At 42.0% G+C, this 21,392-nt stretch overlaps 1 protein-coding gene across 1 annotated transcript in view; it reads left to right on the top strand.

Moving 5' to 3' along the window:
• Nucleotides 1–316: 316 nt before the first annotated feature.
• The window catches only part of LRRC4C (leucine rich repeat containing 4C), a 930,888-nt gene continuing 909,812 nt past the window's right edge, over nt 317–21,392 (top strand). The window contains exon 1 of the mRNA XM_065592780.1: nt 317–337. The gene's annotated coding sequence lies outside the window, so the exon portion shown is untranslated. The remainder of the gene's footprint in view (nt 338–21,392) is intronic.

The following is a 21,392-nucleotide window of genomic DNA, read 5'->3' as shown; positions in this document are numbered from 1 at the left end:
TGCTGCTTTTAACCCTTTCTTCTTCCTCTGTGGGGCAACAGCCCCACCACAGGCTCTGTAAGGTGAGCCAGGCTCAGCCTTTCTTGTAAATGGACAGCTATCCCCCTCCACCTGAATGTGATATGGAGACAATTATAATGATGGACCACTGCTGTTGGGGATGGAATCCAAGAGGGCTACATAAACAAAGTGCAGAACTAACCAGAAGAAGGAGGTAGGAAATTCTTTTATTCTGGGAAGTACCTGTGGAAGGCAAACTGAAGAAGGTCACAGGAACAGAATTAATCCCTTGGGTGGGCCCTGGAAAAGAGGCAAGGCACAGAGACAGGCCTAAGAGGTTAGTGTTCCAACAGAGAAAGAAGGAGGTGTGAGGACCTAGGGAGAAGCCAGAGGACTGAGAAGCTGAGGAGAGGCTGAGTTAAGCACAGGCTCCAGAGAAGCAGCATGAGGTGCTCAGTGGTAAGAACTGGGCCAGGGAAGCAGCTGAGTGTCTGAAGAAGCAGCCCTAGCTTCTCAACACAGGGTCCCTGTGATGGAACCCAGAGAAGAGGGTGGACCTGGGTTCCCATACAATCCCTGAGGAAGAGACCAAAGGATGGGCTGGAGAAAAACCCAAGAGAGGGCAGAAGGCTCTTTTTTGCATTGGGATGGTTTGGGATGTACTTCTGCCACCTCAGAAGGGGTCCAGACTAGACAGGATTTAGTCTGAGGGCTAAGTCACAACAGAATCAGACCATCACAAGGCCAGAGAGGTGACCAAGAGGGGCTGCTAGTGACAAAGACCCCTATTGCTCCCTGACCTGATGCCATAAAACACTACAGTGCAGCTGCTTACACACAGGCACCCAGGATGTTTGGTATTGCTATTAAACACACCTACTGAAGACAGTACTGTTACTGTGTATTTAAGATGCTGAAATGGTTCCCATTCAAATCAATGTTTTTTACTATTGCTATTAACTTCAATGAGAGTATGAGTCAATGAGATTTCAGAGAGCAAGGTCTGACAAATATTCAGTTCTCTGGAACAGCAAATAAATATGGCGGGGTTTGGGGTTTTTTAAATGCCAGAAGTCAGGCTTTCTGGTTACTGGAGGAAACCCGTATCAGACAGAGCAACCAAACCATATAATCAGAGCTAGATTCCTGTCTGTTTAACACAGGGCTTTATTCTGCACTGTATGGCACCTTGTGTAGTCATTTACACCTGTGTAGAGTGAGAGCAAAACACTGCCATTCTAATTTGGTCGCATTTTCAATCTGCTGTGCACAGATGTAAATGACTATAGAAAAGGGAAGGCAGCAGAGAATCTAGCCCAACATTCCTTACCATGCTCACTCTGAGAATGAGAGAGATGGTGGACATTTTTGTAAACAGCCGGATATACATCTGGGTTTTCCTAAACAAATTCCCCAAAATGATAGGAAGGGTTTATGGGATTCTAATGAGGTGCAGAATAGGGTGGTTATCCATCTCCCACTTTGCTGACTATTAACTCTAATTATAGTTTGGTAGAGATGTTTCATCCTCTCAAAACACAAAATGTCTCCAAGGTTCAATCCAGAAACAGCTTAGAGCTGCTGGGTGAATCTACTCATTATTAGAGCTAGGTTATTTGGTTTGCTCTGTTATGAACTTGATTCAATCAGAAACAGGATAACTATCATGCTGGAATTCACTGCCTGTGACAATTACAGGAGCTCAGTCTGTCTCCAGTTATGATTATAATAGTTCATAAGTAATTGTAAGGGCTGATCATTCAGCTGTGGCTAATTATACAGCATCCTGAGACGCTATCATGAAGGATGTTTGGCACATGAATACAAGTTGTTCCCAATGTCAGGGAACACTCAAATAGTTCCACTATATCTACTGCTTCTGAGAGGTTAAAATGGTGAAATAAATGAACTTGAGGTATTAAGGGGAAGAAAGAGAACCTCAAAGGGACTACTACTTCTTGGTTGTCTAGTGCATTCTGTCTTTCACCGTCTGTCTTCTAGATTGTAAACTGAGGCAGAGGTTCTGTTGGTATCTGGTCCTGTACTGCTATGAGTTCACCATCACTTAATAAGCAAATAATAATAGTTATAGAGTTTATAGCCAGAAGGGCCCATTAGATCATTTAGTCTGACTTAATGTATATTACAGGCAATTCAATTTCACTCAGCTACCACTGTATTGAACCCAATAACTTGTGTTTGGCTAAAGTGTATCTTTCAGAAAGGCAGCCAATCTTGATCTGAAGCCATAAAGAGATGGAGAATCCACATTTCCTTTGGTAGTTTAGTTCAGTGGTTAATCATTTCAGTTAGACACAATCTTTTTTAACTTCTATTTTGAGTTTGTCTGGCTTCAGTTTCTAGCCATTGGCTCTTGATTAAAGAGCTCTTTAGTACCTGGTATTTCCCCCCAGGACAATACTTGTACACTGTAATCAAGTCACTTCTCAGTAGTCTTTTTTTTATAAATTAAACAGAATGAGCTTTAAGTCACTCACTGCAAGGCATTTTCTCTAGCCCTTGTGGGTCTTCTCTGCAGCCTCTTCAATTTTTCAAAAAAAAAAATGTGAACACCAGAACTGTGTGCAGTATTTTAGGATTTGTCTCTCCAATGTCATATACAGAGGTAATATCACCTCCCTAGTCCTACTCGGTACTCCCTTGTTTATGCCTCCAATGTTCAAAATAGCCTTTTTTTTGCCACAGCCTTGCACTGGGAGCTCATGTTAAATTGCTTGTCCTCTAGGACTCTGTCCCCCATTATGTGAGTATTATCTACTTTCCTTGTTCTTAGATGTATACCTTTTTTGCATTTGACTGCATTAAAATGCATTTTGTTTGAATGGATACAGCTTATCAAGTGATGTACATAGCTTTGTGTGTTTAAGTTGTTCTCTTCATCATTATTTACCATGCCACCAACCTATGTCATCTGCACATTTTATGAGCAGTGGGTTTATATTTACTTCAAGATCATCTGATGAAAATGTTGAATAGCATTGGGGTTAGTATCAATCCTTGGAGAAAGGGCCCTAGAGGCACCCCAATTTGATGATGATGATTCCTCATTGGGTCAGTTCTTAATCAATTTAACTTGTGCTTTATTAATATTGCATTGTGCTAACTTTTTAATCAGGAAGTTGTGGGGTACTAAGTCAAAAGCCTTACAAAAGTATAGGTATTATGTTATCATGGATCTCGTGTGGCATGCTCATTGGGCTCTCTGTCCTATAATATTGAGTTTCCTCATAATTTGACAAAACCGCCTCCCCACTCCACTTTGTGAAGCACAATCCATCCCCTGTAAGTCATGCGGCTCTTGTAATGTTATTGCTATGAGGCCGTTGCTGGAGATATTGAGGACAGTCCTGGGATTCCTTGCATAGGACAACATATTTCTTTTCACCTCTGCTAGCTGTGAGTTCTTACTTTCCAGCGCTGCTGATGTACGCTCTCCTCCTTAACAAGTGCCTATCTACGAGAAATGGGGAACATTGTTCAGTATTTAGAGATGAAGTATAGATTCATAATATGTGACTCAAGTGACCAATTACATGGCTCAAATTGCTAATATTCATGACTCACAGTGATCTGCTTGTGGACAAGTTGAAGATCAAGAGTTATTTTTCAGAAATTCTGCCTAATAATTTTGAGTAATAAATAATAATCATCTGCTTGGGGGCAATTTGCAAAGAGGAAAAAACATGAAACTTGTCAAATTATCCATTTCCTCAGCTCAACATATTGTCTTGGAGACAAGCTGGTGATGTTCAATAGGTCATAATTAATCTTGCAACTGAACTGTATAAAAGCCTCTTATAAAACTTTCCACCAAATAACCTCTTTGGCACAGAGTATATTATTCAGTTTCAGTGAATAAGAAGAAAGAGGAATTCAAGCACATGAAATTGGCATTTCCTAAGACTTTTCCCCCCGTCCATTATAATTGAAACCAAGTTTGAACAAAGCCCGCTTCATCAAGGAACAAAGCCTTTAAAGCTCATTGTCTACATTGTTCAACTGCATTTTTAAATAAGTTAAAATGTTTGTGTGTATCATAACCAAAAAATCCGACCACCTCTCGGCAAGGGAAAGCAAAGACGAGAAAAGAAAAGGGGACTAAGGCTTTGTCTATACTAGCACTTTTGCTGGCAAAACTTGTCAGTCAGGGGTGTGAAAAAACACATCCCTGATTGACATAAATTTCACTGCTAAAAACGCCAGTGTGGACAGCGAGAGCATCTCCCACTGACATAGCTACTGCCACTTGTTGGGGGCGGTTTAATTATGCCAGCAGGAGAGCTCTCTCATAGAAACGGCTACACAGGAAACCTTACAATGGCACTGCTGCAGCAGTACAGATGTACTGCTGTAAGGTCCGTAGTGTAGACATAGCCTGAGTCACAGATCCTAAGTACACTTCCATAAACACTGGAGGGAAAGAAAAAAATCTAAAATATTTCTTTACATATGCATTGTGGGCCAGTCTCCACCCTGGCTCTGGCCCATATGCGCCTTCTGAGAGGTTGGAATCTGCCTGCAGCTGTCAAGTTGAGAATTCTCTTAGCAGACGTGAATTTTAAGCTGACATAAAGCTAATGGAGCTGGATCCTGCACCAGCTGCCACCTATTCTCTCTGGTGTAAGGAGCATGTTGGGAATGGAGAGTCAGGGAGAGTGTGGGGCAGAGATTAGTCTCTCAGGAGCCATAGCTAACTGTTCTAAATCAGAACAGCCCCTAGATTGTTGTACCTTATGCAAGGGCTGGGGAAACTTGATAGTAAAGAGCCATAGGCAGCTCCCTGGTAGGCCCCCCTCTCTCTCTCTCTCTCTCTCTCTCTCTCTCTCCCTCCACCCTTCAGTTCCTTCTAATCCTGAGTCCTGTTCCAGACTTTGCCGGTGCAAGTTGCATTCTTTTGAGGCTAACTGACTTGCCAGAGGTTACTTAGTGAGTCAGTGGCAGAGCCAGGAATAGACTAAATGAATACTGACCCAGCCTCCAGTTCTAATCAACGTGTTCTAGTCATGGGCTCCTAACACACCTGCCAAGGAAACATTTTTATGTCTTTTTTGAAATATGTTTTATAACCCTGGGATTCTTTCTCACCAGAACCTGGCCTGGTATTTAAACAGAGGATTCTGGATATCTCTCATCTAATTCCAGCTTTGCCACTTACTCACATATCCATGACCAAATCACTTCAATGCTGTTTTACATATTTTACATCATTTGGCACCCAATGAGAAGTTGGCAACTATATAGGATAATAAGGAATTGGGGGAGATGGGGAAGGAAATGGACATAACAAACTTGGTAAGGAGCCACATATGGCAATTTGAGTTAGAAAAGGAAATGGTGTTTCATTTCAGTCTCATGTATCAGAATTTAAATGAAAAATCTTTCCCTTTATTTTCTCACCTCTGCTTCACTTTGTAAACGAGAGCTTTTGAGGGCATATTTTAGATATAAGATTGTGATCTTCTCTAATACTATTTTGTAAAGTGCTGGACAGAGTAGTATTTATCAGATTGTAATGGTGTTACCTTCTCCTCTCTCTGTGTTGGCCTTATTAAAAAAATGAATAAAAAATTAAATAAATAAAGGGGAACCTAAAAGCTCTCTTGCTATAGAAAGCTAATGGGATATTTCTTTAGGTCTAGTCAGTGGCCTTTGTATGGGAGGTTATTCATAGATTCATTCATAGATTCTAAGACTGGAAGGGACCTTGAGAGGTCATTGAGTCCAGTCCCCTGCACTCATGGAAGGACCAAATACTGTCTAGACCATCCCGGATAGACATTTATCTAATCTACTTTTAAATATCTCCAGAGATGGAGTTTCCACAACCTCCCTAGGCAATTTATTCCAGTGTTTAACCACCCTGACAGTTAGGAACTTTTTCCTAATGTCCAACCTAAACCTCCCTTGCTGCAGTTTAAGCCCATTGCTTCTTGTTCTATCCTTAGAGGCGAAGATAAACAAGTTTTCTCCCTACTCCTTATGACACCCTTTTAGATACCTGAAAACTGCTATCATGTCCTCTCTGTCTTCTCTTTTCCAAACTAAACAAATCCAATTCTTTCAGCCTTCCTTCATAGGCCACGTTCTCTAGAACTTATGACCTGAGTTCTACCCCTATTGTGTATAGGATTGCTAAAGACCGTTGTGGTTGGCTATATTTGGGGCATGAATTTGGGCAGCTGTTCCCTCTTTTTTCAGGATATGTATACTGACCTGACATTCTTTAACAGAACATGCTGTTGTCTTCACTTTCATTGAGGCACCAATTGTGCGCATGTTTGCCGGCATGCGCTCTCTCCCTATAAAAATAAATAAAATAATTTGGAAAACACTGTATTTTCTTTCCCCCTTGCAAATTAGTACCATTTGTAATAACTTGACATCATGTTGCTGAAGAAAACAGTTTTCTAAAGGTGCTTACAAATCCATCAGTATGTGCAGTGGTGAAGATGACAGTTTAATTTAAATACTGTATCTGACAGGCTTGGATCTAAAAGGACACATTCCCTGGTTGAACACATGTGTTTTGATACTGTCAGCTTGCCTTCACCATCTCTCCAAGGAGACTTGCTTCTGTGTCTTGTGTTTTCCTAGCCACTGCTCCGAGAAAGAGCTGGGAGACAATCAATGGTAACTAATGCAGTGTTAGCTGTGATGCGGAGCTGTAAGTTATACGTGATTGAGCCACATTCTAACAGACAGCTTCATTATGAGGAGGCCATTCCTCATCTAACTCAAAATCAAGCTTTCCTTTCACAGATTGTGGAAAGATAAAACATTGCCTTAGCTCCCGGTTACAAAATCACATCCTCACTTGGTGCCCCTGGCTAAAGATCTGGCAAGACTCAAAATGGGGGTGACATTAGGTTTGTAGTCTGCACTTTTCCCACTTTGGTAGTGTTTGTTATGGCCCCGCCTGAGCAATAAGCCACCAATTGCAGTGATGGCACACCACAGGGAACTTGGTAATTGATTTTAAGAATTCTCTTATTCCAAAAAGTTGCAGGGGATGCTAACAAAAAGCTGAGGAACTGACTTTCAAAGAGCCTTGTCTTGATGGTACGAACAAGAGACCTTGGTTTAGTTCCTCAGCTGCGTTCAAGTCAGTAGAACTACATAAATTTATGCCAGTTGTGGGTCTGGCCTGGCGTATCTGAAGCAAAGCTGGAGACACAACTTATGGGGTTTTTTTGTGGGTTTTATACTAAAAAAAAGTGCAGTCTGAAGGCCATAAGAAAGCAAAATAAAAGCTAGATAGCAGGATCCCTCTTCTTCCCCATTTGAGCCCATGCACAAGGCCCAGACATAAACCTAGTCCTTGAACTCAAGGAGCCCAAGGATTGCATTTGTGCCTCAGAAGGGGGATGTGGAGGGCTAGAACTAGTCCTTAAGAGGAGCAGGGTGTGATGCATCTGTAGAAGTGTATCGCAGAGTTCTTGCTGACCTACAAGCCCCCTGGAGAATTTTGTCCTTGGGAACCAAAATGATTAAAAGGGGCTGGAGGATTTAAGGACTGGAACTAAGTCATTTTATGTGCATGAGTCCCGAAACTCAAGTCTCATTGAAACTAATGGGGCCTTTGCTACTAAGTTTAATTAGGGGCCTTTGAAAATCCCATCCTAGATTCATTCATTGATTTATTGTATTTTCATAGTAAAGAAAACAAAACTACAGGAGTGGATGAGACTTGGGTACTGATCAGTGTCAAAAAGAGCTTGGCTGTAGGCTTATGCTGCCTTTTGAAAGGGATTGATTTATGAGAAGAGAGATATCTACAGACTAGCTTGGCTGAATAATTACTGTGAGCATACAGGACAAATACCTATAAAGGTTTGAAGAATATGAACACCAAGGAGGGAGATGAATTGTTTAGGGTATAATTAGGACTAATAGAAAGAAATTGTGCCTATGAAAATATAGTGGGAATAGCAAGGAGCATTTCCTACAGGGAACAGGCCTAATCCTGTTCCCATTTACTTCAACTGGAGCAGAATCTGGCATGAAATGTATTACTCTGAATAATCCCCTAAAGAAATTGTGTGCTTGGACTGTACCTGATCTGTGCATAAACAATAATCTTTACCTTCCCAGAGCTGTCAATTTGGGCTCTTTCACCTTTGACTTTAAGAAAGCCAGCATTTTGCCCCAAGAGTCATGATTGAAGCTGGGGAAAACATTTTCACCCAAAAACTCAGATTCAGGTTGACTGAAACATTCTGTGAATTTGTCAAATTCACTAAATTGTTTTGGCAAAAAAAAAAAAAAAAAAAAAAAAGACTAAAAATGGTTGTTTAACATTTCAAAATGAAACATTTTGATTTTTTTTTCAATTCAAAGTGACTTTTCACTTCAAATTTTACTACCCTTTTAGAAATGTATGGTGGTTGGGAGGGAACATAAACAAAATGTTTTCTTGAGCCTGGAACTAAAGTGGTATGTGTATGTGTGTGTGTATTTTTTTTTTCATTAAAACACACAATTTTTTGTTTGTGTTGGCTGGGAAGCACAAAAAACCACAAATTTATTTCAGTTCAACCACCGAACCAAAACCTCAGTTATTTCCACAGCTCTTATCATAATTCTTATCCCTTGATCAAAGAACAAGAAAATGCTCTCTCCTGCTTATTGTGGGCCCATTGATCCCTGAAGTTTGTGAATCTGTGGGATGGAGTTATAGCGTGGTGAATTAATTCCAACATGTTTAAATCTATGGCAATGTCTATACTACGGACCTTACAACAACACAGCTGTACCACTGCAGCTGTGCCACTATAAGGTCTCCCATGTAGCTGCTCTCCCACCAGCATAATTGAACTACCCCTAATAAGCAGTGGTAGCTATTTTGGTGAGAGATGCTCTTCCACTGACATAGCACTGTCCACACTGGCACTTTTGTCGCTCAAAGTTTTGTTGGTCAGGTGGGTGTCCATCTTATTGCTACTCTGGTGATGGAATCAGTTTCCATCCGAAGCACATGGCCAATCCAACTCCAACACCACCTGGCTCATATCCTCTTGGCTGCACTGTGTCAGCAGATCTTGGTTTGAGATTGTTCTGGACCAAAAGATATGGAGGTTTTTTCTGAGGCAGGTTGTATGGAATGAAGATAGTTTGGACATGTCATACTTTCTCATTTCCCAGCATTCTGCCCTAATAAGTAGTGTTGAAAGTACACAGCTCTGATAAATCTTGAGTTTGGTTTTGGAGTTGTATTTTGATGATGCCCAGAGCATATTTAAGCTCCTGAAGGTGTTCCTGGCTTTATAGATTTTGTTCCAGATGTCCTGGCTTGTTCCACCGTCCTGGCTGATGGTGCTGCCCATGTATGTGAATGTTCTACATTGGTGGGAACATAATCCTCTATCCATACTGGTGATGGTGAGGTGATATTAAAGGTCATGATATGTATCTTATTGTGGTTGATATTCAGTCAAATTTTCTGGCTGAATGCGTTGAGTCAAGTTTTTTCTTGTATATGGTGTTGGGTATGAGATAGGAGAGTGAGGTCATCTGCGAAGTCCAGGTCTTCAAGAGATGAGAAGCCTTTAATGACTTTTGGCATGTCTTCTGTTGTACACTGCATTACCCAGTCGATAGCAATATTGAAGAGGATTACAGACATGACACACCCCTATCATACTCCTGTTTTGACTTCAGAACTGAGCTCATTGTGATAAATACTGCATGTAAAGCTGAAATAGCTTTTGATGTTGATTATATGGAGAGGTATTCCATATGCCCGCAGAATGAGCCATAGGCTGGTCCAGTAACTGCTATCAAAAGCCTTCTCAAACTCTATGAAGTTTGTGTAGAGTTGCCGTTGCCATTCTAAGAATTGTTCTATTATGTTTCATAGAGTGAAGATCTGGTCTGTGCATCCACGCCTTTCCAAAAACTGGCTTGCTCTTTTCTGGGATTGCTATCAACTCTCTCTGATATACACTGGACTATGATCTTGCACAATGCTTTGCTTGGCACAGATAAAAGTGTGATACCACACCAGTTATTACAATCACTGAGAGTTCCTTTCTTTGGTATCTTCACTATAACCCATTGGTCCATTCATCTGGCACTTTTTCCCTTTCCCAGACTGATGTAAATAGAGGGGCCAGGATAGATGTTGCTAACTCAGGATTTACCTTGAACAATTCTGCATTCAAGTTGTCCTTGCCAGGAGCTTTCACATTTTTAAGGATTTGATGTCTTGAACAATTTCTTCCTTAGCTGGGGTGTCTGTGTTGATATCAAGATCTTCTTGTGCCTCCTGGATGTTTGCTTCCTCTTTAGGTGGCTCCCTGTTCAGCAATTCTTTGAAATGCTCTGTCCAGCACATTTCTTGTTCTTTTTCTGTTGTTAGTAGGTGGTCTTGTTTGTCCCTGATGAGAGAGTTTCTTGGGGGGGAGGGGTCAGACAAAACAGACACCCTGATCCTCCAGGTTAGGCACAGGGCTAACAACCTTGTCCCATAAAAAAAACAAAATATGTTACGGAAACAGCAACGGAGAAATCAACCATTACTGTGTGTGATGACCTTCAGAAGTCAGTGACCCCTATTGATAGTACATCTGGCTTATATTCAGAACTGTAGATGGTGGTGTTTGCACATGAAAAAAGACAGTCAGCTTCTAAGGATATTTGTGCCTGACTAACAACAAAATTCCTTTCCAGTTTTCAAGCTCTGATTCATAATCAAAGTAATGTTCCTTGTGTATATATTAGACCAAAATGAGCTCTCATTTCCTATGATGGTTAGCTGCCTGAAAACAAGCCTGTTTAGATTAATGTAAAAAAATCCTCTACATATTACGTAATAGGCATAATTTAATTATGAACATTGTGCCCTTTAAGCTGCAAGTGGAAAAAACAGCTATTAAAATAGTCCCAGTGACAGAACTATCATAGATGTTTTGAGCGCCAAATGCAGAGCACAAAAATAGATGAGTTGGAGAGTGGGTAGGTGTGACGGTCCACGCCCCCAAGGTTGCGAGCGGCGTGGACTATCTGCCACCGTCTGTAAAATAGCCCTTCAGTCCAGGGCAGTGTGGCCTGGCGGCCAGAGTCTATGGCGTCCCCTTTACTTCAAGGAGACGTGGGCTGACAGCAGGAGTCTATAACACGGCCCTTGGCTACAGGGCAGTGGGGCCTACCGGCCGGAGTCCAAAAAGCAACCCTCAGGTGGAGGGTAGTGTGGCCTAGTGGCCAGAGTATTTATCATTGGGGTGCGACAGCCCCAGTAGGGGGCCCCGACCCGGGGCCCTAACAGTAGCGTAGTGGTTTGCCACCAACTCAGCGGGGGGTTCTGACCGAAACACGCTGAGTTTCCCCGGGGGGTGGGAAGGTACCACTCTGTCACCCTCCCGGGGTCACTTCCTACCAGGCTCTCCGTTGGGGTCTCCCAGGAGTCATCGGGTCCTTGGTACTCAGCGGATTCGGTCATCTCCTGGGTCTTCTCCAATCGCCGGGGCGCAGGAGGGCCATGGATGGTGTCTCTTCCCGGTGCAGTCAGTGGCTGTGGCTGTGGCTGTGGCTGTGGCTGTGGCTGTGGCTGTGGCTGTGGCTGTGGCTGGTCCACCGCAGGAGCTCCCCCGGCAGGTCCTTCTCCTACGAGCTTCAGCCCAGAATGAGCTGGTCTCCCTCCCTTTATACTCCTGTAGCACTTGGAGCATGCCCAGTCTGCCCGGGGAGGCGGGACTTCCGCTGCCAGTCCCTGGGGCTTAACTCCTTCCGGGTTAAGGCGGGGTAGTCTGGCCTCGCCACAGTAGGCCTGAGTCAGGTAGCAAGAAGAGAGGGGTGATGGTAAGATAGCAGTCTAACGTATGCAAACTCCAAGGTGGGAAAGGGAGTACTTATGATTGTCCAAGGCATAATTAGGAGCAATAAGAAAATGAAAACTGAGGCTGAATGTTACAGATTACTTCCTAATTTTGAAATCTAGTAATAAACTATGGAATGGTCTTGCAAGGGAAGTCTTGTTCTAGTTGGGTGGGACGAGATGGGCAAGAAGATCTAGGTCTTTCCCATTTCTCTCACCTATAATATGATGCCATGGAAAACCAAACTATCCTGATGTAAAACTGAATCTAAGAGGAGAAGGCAATGGAAAAACTAGTGGGATTACTGGACTACCACACTCTGAAGTCAGTGGAGTTGAACTACTGTAACTGGGTAGAGGTTTTGGCTCTAAACATGTAATACAGAGGCTCTTAGTTCCACTTAATGAAAGAAGAAATGAAGTGAGGAAAAATAACTCCTTCGGATATATGTGTACAGTAATGCTGAGTGAACTAATTTACAGGGGTTTGTACAAACACTTTGTTAGGAGGGATGGGACTTTTCTTCTTGATGAAGTCCAGCTAGCAGGGTCAGACCCAATGGACCACAGTTACTACATGGAAGGATGCAAAATGATCATAACGCTCTTCAGACCGTGACAGAGCAAAAGCCTTTTCAGAGAAACTTGTGCTAAAAGGCTTTGACTATCTGCTTACTGTGTTTGCCTGAGGAATGGAGGGCTGGTCAGGGTGTGATACTGTTATCCAAGCTGACTTCTTGTTTCCATTGGCCATGCTATCATGGCTGAACTTATTGGCTCCACCATAATCCTGCAAAGGTTTTTGATTGGACTTTGTAACATCTGTCCACCCTCTCCTGAACCATCCTGGTTACTAGGATATACACGAAGTAAAGGTTTCAGAGTGGTAGCCATGTTAGTCTGTATCAGCAGAAAGAACAAGGAGTACTTGTGGCACCTTAGAGACTGAAGTGGGTTTTAGCCAATGAAAGCTTATACTCAAATAAATTTGTTAGTCTCTAAGGTGCCACAAGTACTCCTATTCTTTTTACATGAAGTAAAGGTTATCTGAGACACACAGCTCCTAGCTGGACTGGTGTTCCCTTTCGACTCCTCTGGAAGTTTCAACGTGGTATGTATGGTGTGGCATAAGATTGAATGAAGATCATATTCCCCCAGTAAGGGAAATTCTGATGACTTGATCAGGTGGCAAAATACAGTTCTCCCAAATGTTTTGCCTTGGCTAAAATGTAGTAAGTCAGAGATCAATGTACAAAAGGCTGTCTAAACTAGAATATCTGTGTGCCCCTCAATTTTTCTACTGTCTTGATTGGTCTAACAGAGAAAGGACTCTGACAAAAGCTTCTACTTACGGTTTTTTTTATGGGAAATGTCTGCACTGTTGCACAAATGTATTTCTCTTCAGTGGGGGCTATTTCCTTTTCATATTTCATCTTTACAATCCCTGCTGCTCCAACACTAGAGCTGTTCAGAATATCATTGGAAGATTTTTTCATAATTGGTAAATTGTGCTTATTTTTCACACTCCTACTCAAACAGCTGAACTGTTCCTTCTCAGACTTTCTAAATATCTGACTATAATCACAATAAAGCAGATGCTAAGCCAGGAAAATTTCAGCCGCAAATGAGAATAAATTGGAAAGCTGTGAGTGGCTCAAAATATGGAGTTAGAATAGAAACACTCTGTGACTTTAATTGTGGCTGTCATTACTGTTCCTGTTATAATATATTTATATATCAATCATACAGAAATTTCTTTAGAGTACAAATCTGATTTATAGCTCTGAGACATCTTAATAAATGTACCTGTCACTTTCTCAGAATGAATAGCCTGTTTGGGACCATTCCTTGTAGTGCCAGTCTAATGATGGCTCACAGCTCTGTCTGTGTGCAAACTCAACCACCTTAACATTAAATTTTAATCATGATCAAATTACTTTTTTTGTGCCTGGGACTCCCATCATATATGTCCTGGAATTGAACAGAAAGATAAGTTAGGACTGAATGTGGGGGTCTGCATCATCAACGGAAGAGACGCAAAACCAAGGTCACATCTGCGTCTAGAACTGGGGCTGGATTAAATAAGTGAGAAGGATTTCAATTTCATCCTCATTTGACATGCTTTATTTTATTTTTTCTATTACTGAAAGAGGATCGAGCCTTTGAGTAAAAAAATAAAATAAAAGCTCTCTATACTTGGATGTACATTCACAATGAAGCTTAAATAATTTAGCAACAGCCTAATCCTTTTCATTTTTAAATACATTGCATTAATCAATTCATAAGGTATCATTATTTCTAGTTCTTCTCTGAGACAGAATAGATTAGCTGAATCTTGCAGGGTCTTCCCAAACAAAAAGGTGACTTTTTTTTATGAACGACTAAAAGGGTGAGGTCCGATTCTCTACGGCTTCTGGGAGCTGAGATTGTTTTCCGCAAGAACAGGCCTTCACTCTCTATTTTCGGGGGAGGGGGCAGAAATAAGCAAGATCAGGAATCCCACTGATACCAAGTTTGATCCAGCTCCCATTGAAGTCAATGGAAATTTTGTTACCAACTTCAGTGGATGCAAGAAGGAGCCCTCAACTGAGGTGTGTGATCAGGAATTGTCCATGTTCATTGGTGCTGTCTGTCAAATGCTATTGTTACTGTTTGAGAGGAGAAGTTGCAACAGGGATGAGGAAGATCCTAGCTCTGTGGGAACAAGAGATGCTTGTCATCTATAAGGAAGGAGATGGGATTAAAATGGTGTATATATTGGATGTATAAATGAGGATATTGAAAATGAATTGAACCCAGTTAATAACAAAAGGACTGCAATTGGCCTATGCTCACTTAACCCTATAAAATTGCCTGTAGGCTGTAGCGACTGCAGGGCTGCAGTACCACTACAAAAAACAACAACAACAACAACAACAAAACTGATTTGATTATTTTTCTTTTCTTTGTCAATTACCAAATTTTACCAAAATTTGCAGATGATACAAATTACTCCAGGTAGTTAAATCTGAAGCAGACTGCAAAGAGTTACAAAGGGATCTGACAAAACTGGTGACTGGGAACAAAATGGCAGGTGCCATTCAGTATTGATAAATGCAAAGTAATGCACATTGGAAAACATAATGCCAACTATCCATACAAAATGATGGGATCTAACTTAGCTGTTACCACTCAAGACAGAGATCTTGAGTTATTGTGTATAGTTCTCTGAAAACATCCGCTCAATGTGCAACAGCAGTCAAAAAAGCTAACAATGTTAGGAAGGAATAGCAAAGGGATCAATAACACTTCTATACAGCCAAAATGCTTCTGAAATAAATGTAGTCAAACTTTACTAATTCTGGGTCACTGAGAATGAAAATGATGCTTAAAATTGCTGATTGGCTCTAGTTTTCAAGATATGCTATTGGGACAGTATATACGACCCTTGACTTGGGAATGGCGGAGGATAAGTGAGTTATAAAGGGAAGGGATCTCCATTTAAACCAGAAATGACTAAAATACATCTTTGACTGGATCTATGAATACATCTATGACTGGGTTTGGACAGTACTTGCCTTTTAGGCAAAACAATGAATGATGCAATCTGAAGCTGATATTGCATCATACATGATATGAATTGCATCATGTTATTCCTAGAAGTCATGGATGATGCAATCATAACGAAGCTTACATCACTCTGCTGAACAAATTGCCCTATATCAGCTCTAGAAATCATACAGTGTCGTGCTCTCCTATTTGTCAGTGTTTGATTTTGCAAAGGGACACATTTCTGTTTAGCCAAAGTGAGCAGAGATGCCTCGTACTTGTGTGAACACTGCAGATAACTTCTGCTATGTTTGTGGTGAAGTGACTTTTGCATCACAAAAGCGCAGTATAACCACTATGGTTAAGAAAGCCTATCACCTTTATTTTGGCTGCAAAACAGGAGATCAGGACAAGAGGTGGGCCCCACACATATGCTGCAACACTTGTGCAACAAATCTTCACCAGTGGTTGAACAGGAAAAGGAAATCTATGCAGTGCCAATGATTTGGAGAGAGCCAACAGATCATACCAGCAATTGTTACTTCTGCATGGTGCCTCCAGTTGGGAAAGGTGTGTCAAAGAAGAAAAAGTGGACTGTGCATTATCCAAACATTCCATCAGCTATACACCCAGTACCCCAAGGAGAAGGACTGCCGGTTCCTGATGCACCAGAATCATTCTCACTTGAGTCAGACAAGGAAGAGGCTGAAACTTCTGGTCCTGAACCATCAATGTCACAGGACCCATATTTTCTCCCATCCTCCTCCTCTGAACCACACCTCATAACACAAGGTGAACTGAATGACCTTGTCAGGGATTTGGAACTACCCAAGAGTAAGGCAGAGCTGTTGGGCTCCAGACTACAGCAGTCTGGAATCTCCTGGCAGGTGATGTTAGGGTTTCCATGTTCCGTGACCGTCAAAAGGATCTTGTCCCATTCTTCTTCATGGAAGGTGATCTTGTAGCCTGCAACAACATCGATGGTGTGATGGCAGCCCTCAACATCGTTCACGATCCAGATGAGTGGAGACTGTTCATTGATTCATCGAAGACGAGTCTTAAAGCTGTTTTACGCATAATGGCAATGTTTTGCCATCAATTCCAGTTGGTCATGCAGTCCATATGAAGGAAACCTATGACAACATGAAACAACTTTTGAGGTGCATAAACTATGACCAACATCAGTGGCAGCTTTGTGGCGATTTGAAGGTTGTTGCTCTCTTGCTTGGTCTGCAGACTGGATACACAAAGTACTGCTGTTTTCTCTGCGAATGGGATAGTCGTGCAAGAGATTCCCACTACATCAAGAAAGATTGGCCACTCCGACAGCCTGGGAGGAAAAGTGTTCAGCATCCACCACTTGTTGAATCAAGGAAGATTTTGTTACCACCCTTACACATCATGCTGGGTCTGATGAAGAACTTTGTCAAGGTCATTGACAAATCACAAGCAGCATTTAAGTACCTCCGTGGAAAATTTCCAAGATTAAGTGAAGCTAAGATAAAGGAAGGTGTCTTTGTTGGTCTTCAGATTCGTGAACTTCTTCGAGATGATGCATTTGACCATGCACTGCATGGCAAGGAAAAGACAGCATGGAAAGCCTTTCAGTTAGTGGCAATAAATTTTCTCGGAAACAACAAGGCAGACGACTACAGGTTGTTGGTGGAAAACCTCCTCAAGTCATACAAAATCCTTGTTTGCAACATGTCACTAAAGATACATTTTTTGCACTCTCATCTAGATTTTTTTCCACCGAACTGCGGAGCAGTGAGCGACGAGCACGGCGAGCGATTTCACCAGGACATTGCAACAATGGAGAAACGCTATCAGGGCAAATGGGGCCCATCAATGCTTGCAGACTATTGCTGGACAGTGACAAGAGATGCTCCATTTAATGAATACAAGAGACAAGCCAAGAAGTGCCGAGTAGACACTGAATAGGACTAAACTATGTACATAATAGTTTTTTGCCTTTTGTTTCATAATAAATTGTATTTATATAACCCTTTTGCTGATTTTTAAAGTGTTACATAAACAGGACAGGTGAAATATTATCATGTAAAGCAACCATAAACACATGAAAAGACCTAGGTTTACAATTTATGATTAAAACTCTATCTACATAATATACATATACATAAAATGTAAAAACTTAAATATCTTAGAAACAGTAGCCAATCAGTTGTTTTAATTGTCATATTTGAATTCAGCACATCAAAATACATAATAAATAGCACATTTTATCTCTGAAGCAGACGACTTCTCAAAAATTGTAGACCAGTGTAATAAGACAGAAAATAGCATCATGCCTCTATATAAATCCATGGCACACCCACATCTTGAATTCTGTGTGCAGATCTGGTCAGCCCATCTCAAAAAAAGATGTATTGGAATTGGAAAAGGAACAGAGAAGGGGAACAAAAATGACTAGCGGTATTGAACAGCTTCTGTATCAGGAAAGATTAAAAAGACTGAGACTTTTCAGCTTGGAAAAGAGATGACCAAGAGGATATGTGATGGAGGTCTATAAAATTTTGAATGGTGTGGAGAAAGTGAATACGGAAATATTATTTACTCCTTCACATAACACAAAAGCTAGGGGTCACCCCCAATGAAACGAATAGGCAGCAGGTTTAAAACAAACAAAAGGAAGCACTTTTTCACACAACACACAGTCAGCCTGTGGAACTCATTGCCAGGGATTGTGAAGGCCAAAACTATAACAGGGTTCAAAAAAGAACTGGATAGGTTAATGGAGGATAGATCCATCAACAGCTATGAGCCAGAATGGGTAGGGATACACCCCATGCTCTTAGTGTCCCTAGCCTCTGTTTGCCAGAAGCTGGAAGTGGATGATGGGATGGATCACTTGATGGATCACTGTTCTGTTCATTCTAACATTTGCCACTGTCGGAAGACAGGATACTGGGATAAATGGACTATTGGTGTGACCCAGTATGTCCGTTCTTAAATTCTTATGTATCTAAAGAGAAAACGTTTGATGACTGTTAAAATCTCTGATATTTGTACCTTTCTGCCACTGTTTTAACAGGTAGGAAAGGGAGTATGAGTGGGATATGGGAAAACATTCATCATTTGCAATATCTGTCTCATGATAATGGAATAATTTGCATTTAGATTCACTTATTACATCAACTAACGTTCTATAGCTCCTTTCACCAAAGGTGTTTGTCTCAAGTGTCATTGAGATTTACCAGATGGATATATAAACTCAGGGGTGAACTGTAACAGCTGGTGTTTCTTCAATAGCACAGAGCAACACACTACCCAACTCGTGGCTGATAATTAGGTAGTGCCTACAATGTGTCTGTTATGCTGTCTGGAATGGTTCACAACCATGAGTGTGTTTTGACAATCTGCCCTGAGGTTGGTAGGGCAGACATCCCAATTGGTCATATGATCTATAATTAGAATTCACTAATCTAGTCAAAAATGTGAACTCCTGAAGCACTAAAACAGTCTTACCAAGGAGTCACAGAGACTGGAGTACCCAAGGGACTATCTTGCCACCCAGAAAAGTTGGACAAAGTGATAAATGGTCACTTACATCAAAGATCACAAGAGATTCAGGTTGCTTCCAGTCTCAAGAGACCAGTCACTTATCCCAGGTCAATTTGTACCTCAGATCTCATACCAAAGACAATGTTTGAGCCAATCCTATAGTAAACTAAGGATTTATTGACTAGGAAAAATGTTTACAGGTTAAAGCAGGCAACAGATATACACAAATGAGTTACAATCTATGGTCCCAAAAGGTGGTGGTGTAATCTGTCATCTCTGAATGTCTTTTCGGACTAACCAAGGTTGACCCTGAGGATCTCTGCTTTTATTTCCTAGCTCCAGCCCTGTTGAGAGTCCAAACAGCAAAGAGATGAAAAATTTTCACGTCAGATATCTTTATTTCCTTCTTCCAGAATTCAAACTGATGGGGTTATCAGTTCCTTGCATATAGCACCTTCATGGGTGTAAGAGGGCCATCAACCCTCACGTACAGCACTACAGTGGCACAGCTGCACCAGTGAAGCTGCGCTGCTGTAACCCTTTAGTGAAGATGCTGCTACGCCAACAGGAGAGCTTCTCCCATCAGTGTAGTTAATCCACACCTGAGTGATGTAATTATACCAGTATAGGTCTGTAGTGTAGACGTGGCCCCAGTCATTGTATCACAATGGCCCATTTAGTTTTGATAATCTTTCTTCATGGTCAGGAGAACCACTCCTGACAAGGCTCACTAGTTCAGAGTAGGCATTTCTACTGGTGCAGCTGTGCAGCTGCAGCTCCGCGATTGCGAGGCATATTATAACCAAGTGGCAGATGATGTCAAATTTGGCTTAGCCAGGGGTGACTTGAAGCACCTGACTGCTCCTTGAAGCATTCTGCGCCATTTGCAACCTCAGTGGTCAAGAGGTAGTCACTACAAACGGCATCCTGCATGACAGCCAAGGCCATCCATGTAAATCAGATGATGACATTCTCTCATGCTGGGTGAAACATTATCACAGTGTCCTGAACCACCCCCAGCTGCCGCTTATTAAGAGCTGGATGATCTGGCAGTCACTGTGGTTCCAGATCCAGACATTTGTACTGATGCACCAACACTGGATGAAGTGAAATGTGCCATCTCTAAACTGAAAAACGGACATGCTGATGGCATCCCCTCAGAGCTGCTAAAATGTGCTATTGATCCTGTAGCAGAATCACTTCTGGCCATCTTTCGCCTGTTGTGGAGAACTGGAACCCTGCCAGGAAGGACGGTATTGTGATCTCACGCTATAAGAGTAAAGGACTGTGCAGTGAATGTAAGAGTTACAGGCCGATCACCTTGCTCTCCGTTGCAGGGAAGGTGTTTGTGCATGTTTTGCTGGCACATCTGGAGACTTTGTTACATCAGAAGCATCATCCCCAACAGTCAGACTTTACAAGGAACAGGTCCACATTTCATGCCATTTTGGCCCTTCGCTTGTTGTTGGAGATAAATCGTGAGTTCAGGAAGCCCCTGCATGTAGCATATGTTGATCTTAAGGCTGCATTTGATTCAGTAGACCACGTCACGTTATGAAAGGCCTTAAAGGGCGTAAGTGTCCCTACACTGCTCATGCTCGTCTGGGGAACTGGATATCAGCGTCTTTTAAATCAATATCTGGTATTAGGCAGGGCTGTGTTCTGGCCCTGCACTTTTTTGTCGGGCAATGGATTTCATAATGCAGCATTCTGTCAGTCCATAGGCATTGAGATTGGTGATCTCTCGCTCACAGAGCTTGACTATGCTGATGGCATTGTTCTTTTAGTACGTTTCGTGAGGCACTCCAGCATATGACAGGCACTCCGTGAGGTACTGCAGCGTATGGAGGAGGAGTCAGCTAAGATTGGTTTCCATGTTCATAGTCAAAGACAAAACTGCAAAATCTAGGATCACGTCCACCTGCGACTCCAATCTCTTTGAACAATGAAATCGTTGAATCAGTTTCCAGCCTTTGCTATCTGGGTTCTGTACTTACCAGCTCCTCCAATTCTCACATGGCGGTTCTCCATTGGATTGACATCGCAGCATCTGCCATGGGCCATTTACAACGGATATGGAATCAACATCATCTTAGTATGACAACCAAGTTCAGGATTTATTCAAGCTGTATCCTTCCCATACTGTTGTACGGCTGCGAAACATGGACACAACGCTGCACAGACTGGAAAAAGCTGGAGGCTTTCCACACAAAATGTCAACGTCGTATATTGGGCATAAATTGGAATGACTTCATCTGTAATGCACATGTTTATGGTTTCTCGGATCTACAGACTACTGGGGCCATTGTCCGCAGGCGATGCCTTATGCTTTTCGGACATGTTGCAAGGATGCCACAAGACGTTCCAGTGAACGCCATTCTCCGGGTGGCTTGTAACATCTGGGATAAAATTCCACCAACCGAGAGGTGGAGGTGGCCCAGAGGCAGACCCCCTATTATATGGAGTCTTTGTGGCACCTTAGAGACTAACAAATTTATTTGGGCAGAAG

This window comes from Chrysemys picta, chromosome 4 (genome assembly GCF_011386835.1).
Source record: "Chrysemys picta bellii isolate R12L10 chromosome 4, ASM1138683v2, whole genome shotgun sequence".
In the NCBI taxonomy this organism is placed as follows: domain Eukaryota; kingdom Metazoa; phylum Chordata; order Testudines; family Emydidae; genus Chrysemys; species Chrysemys picta.
The sequence above is the reverse complement of the archived record's forward strand: the minus strand, read 5'-3'. Positions and strand labels throughout refer to the sequence as shown.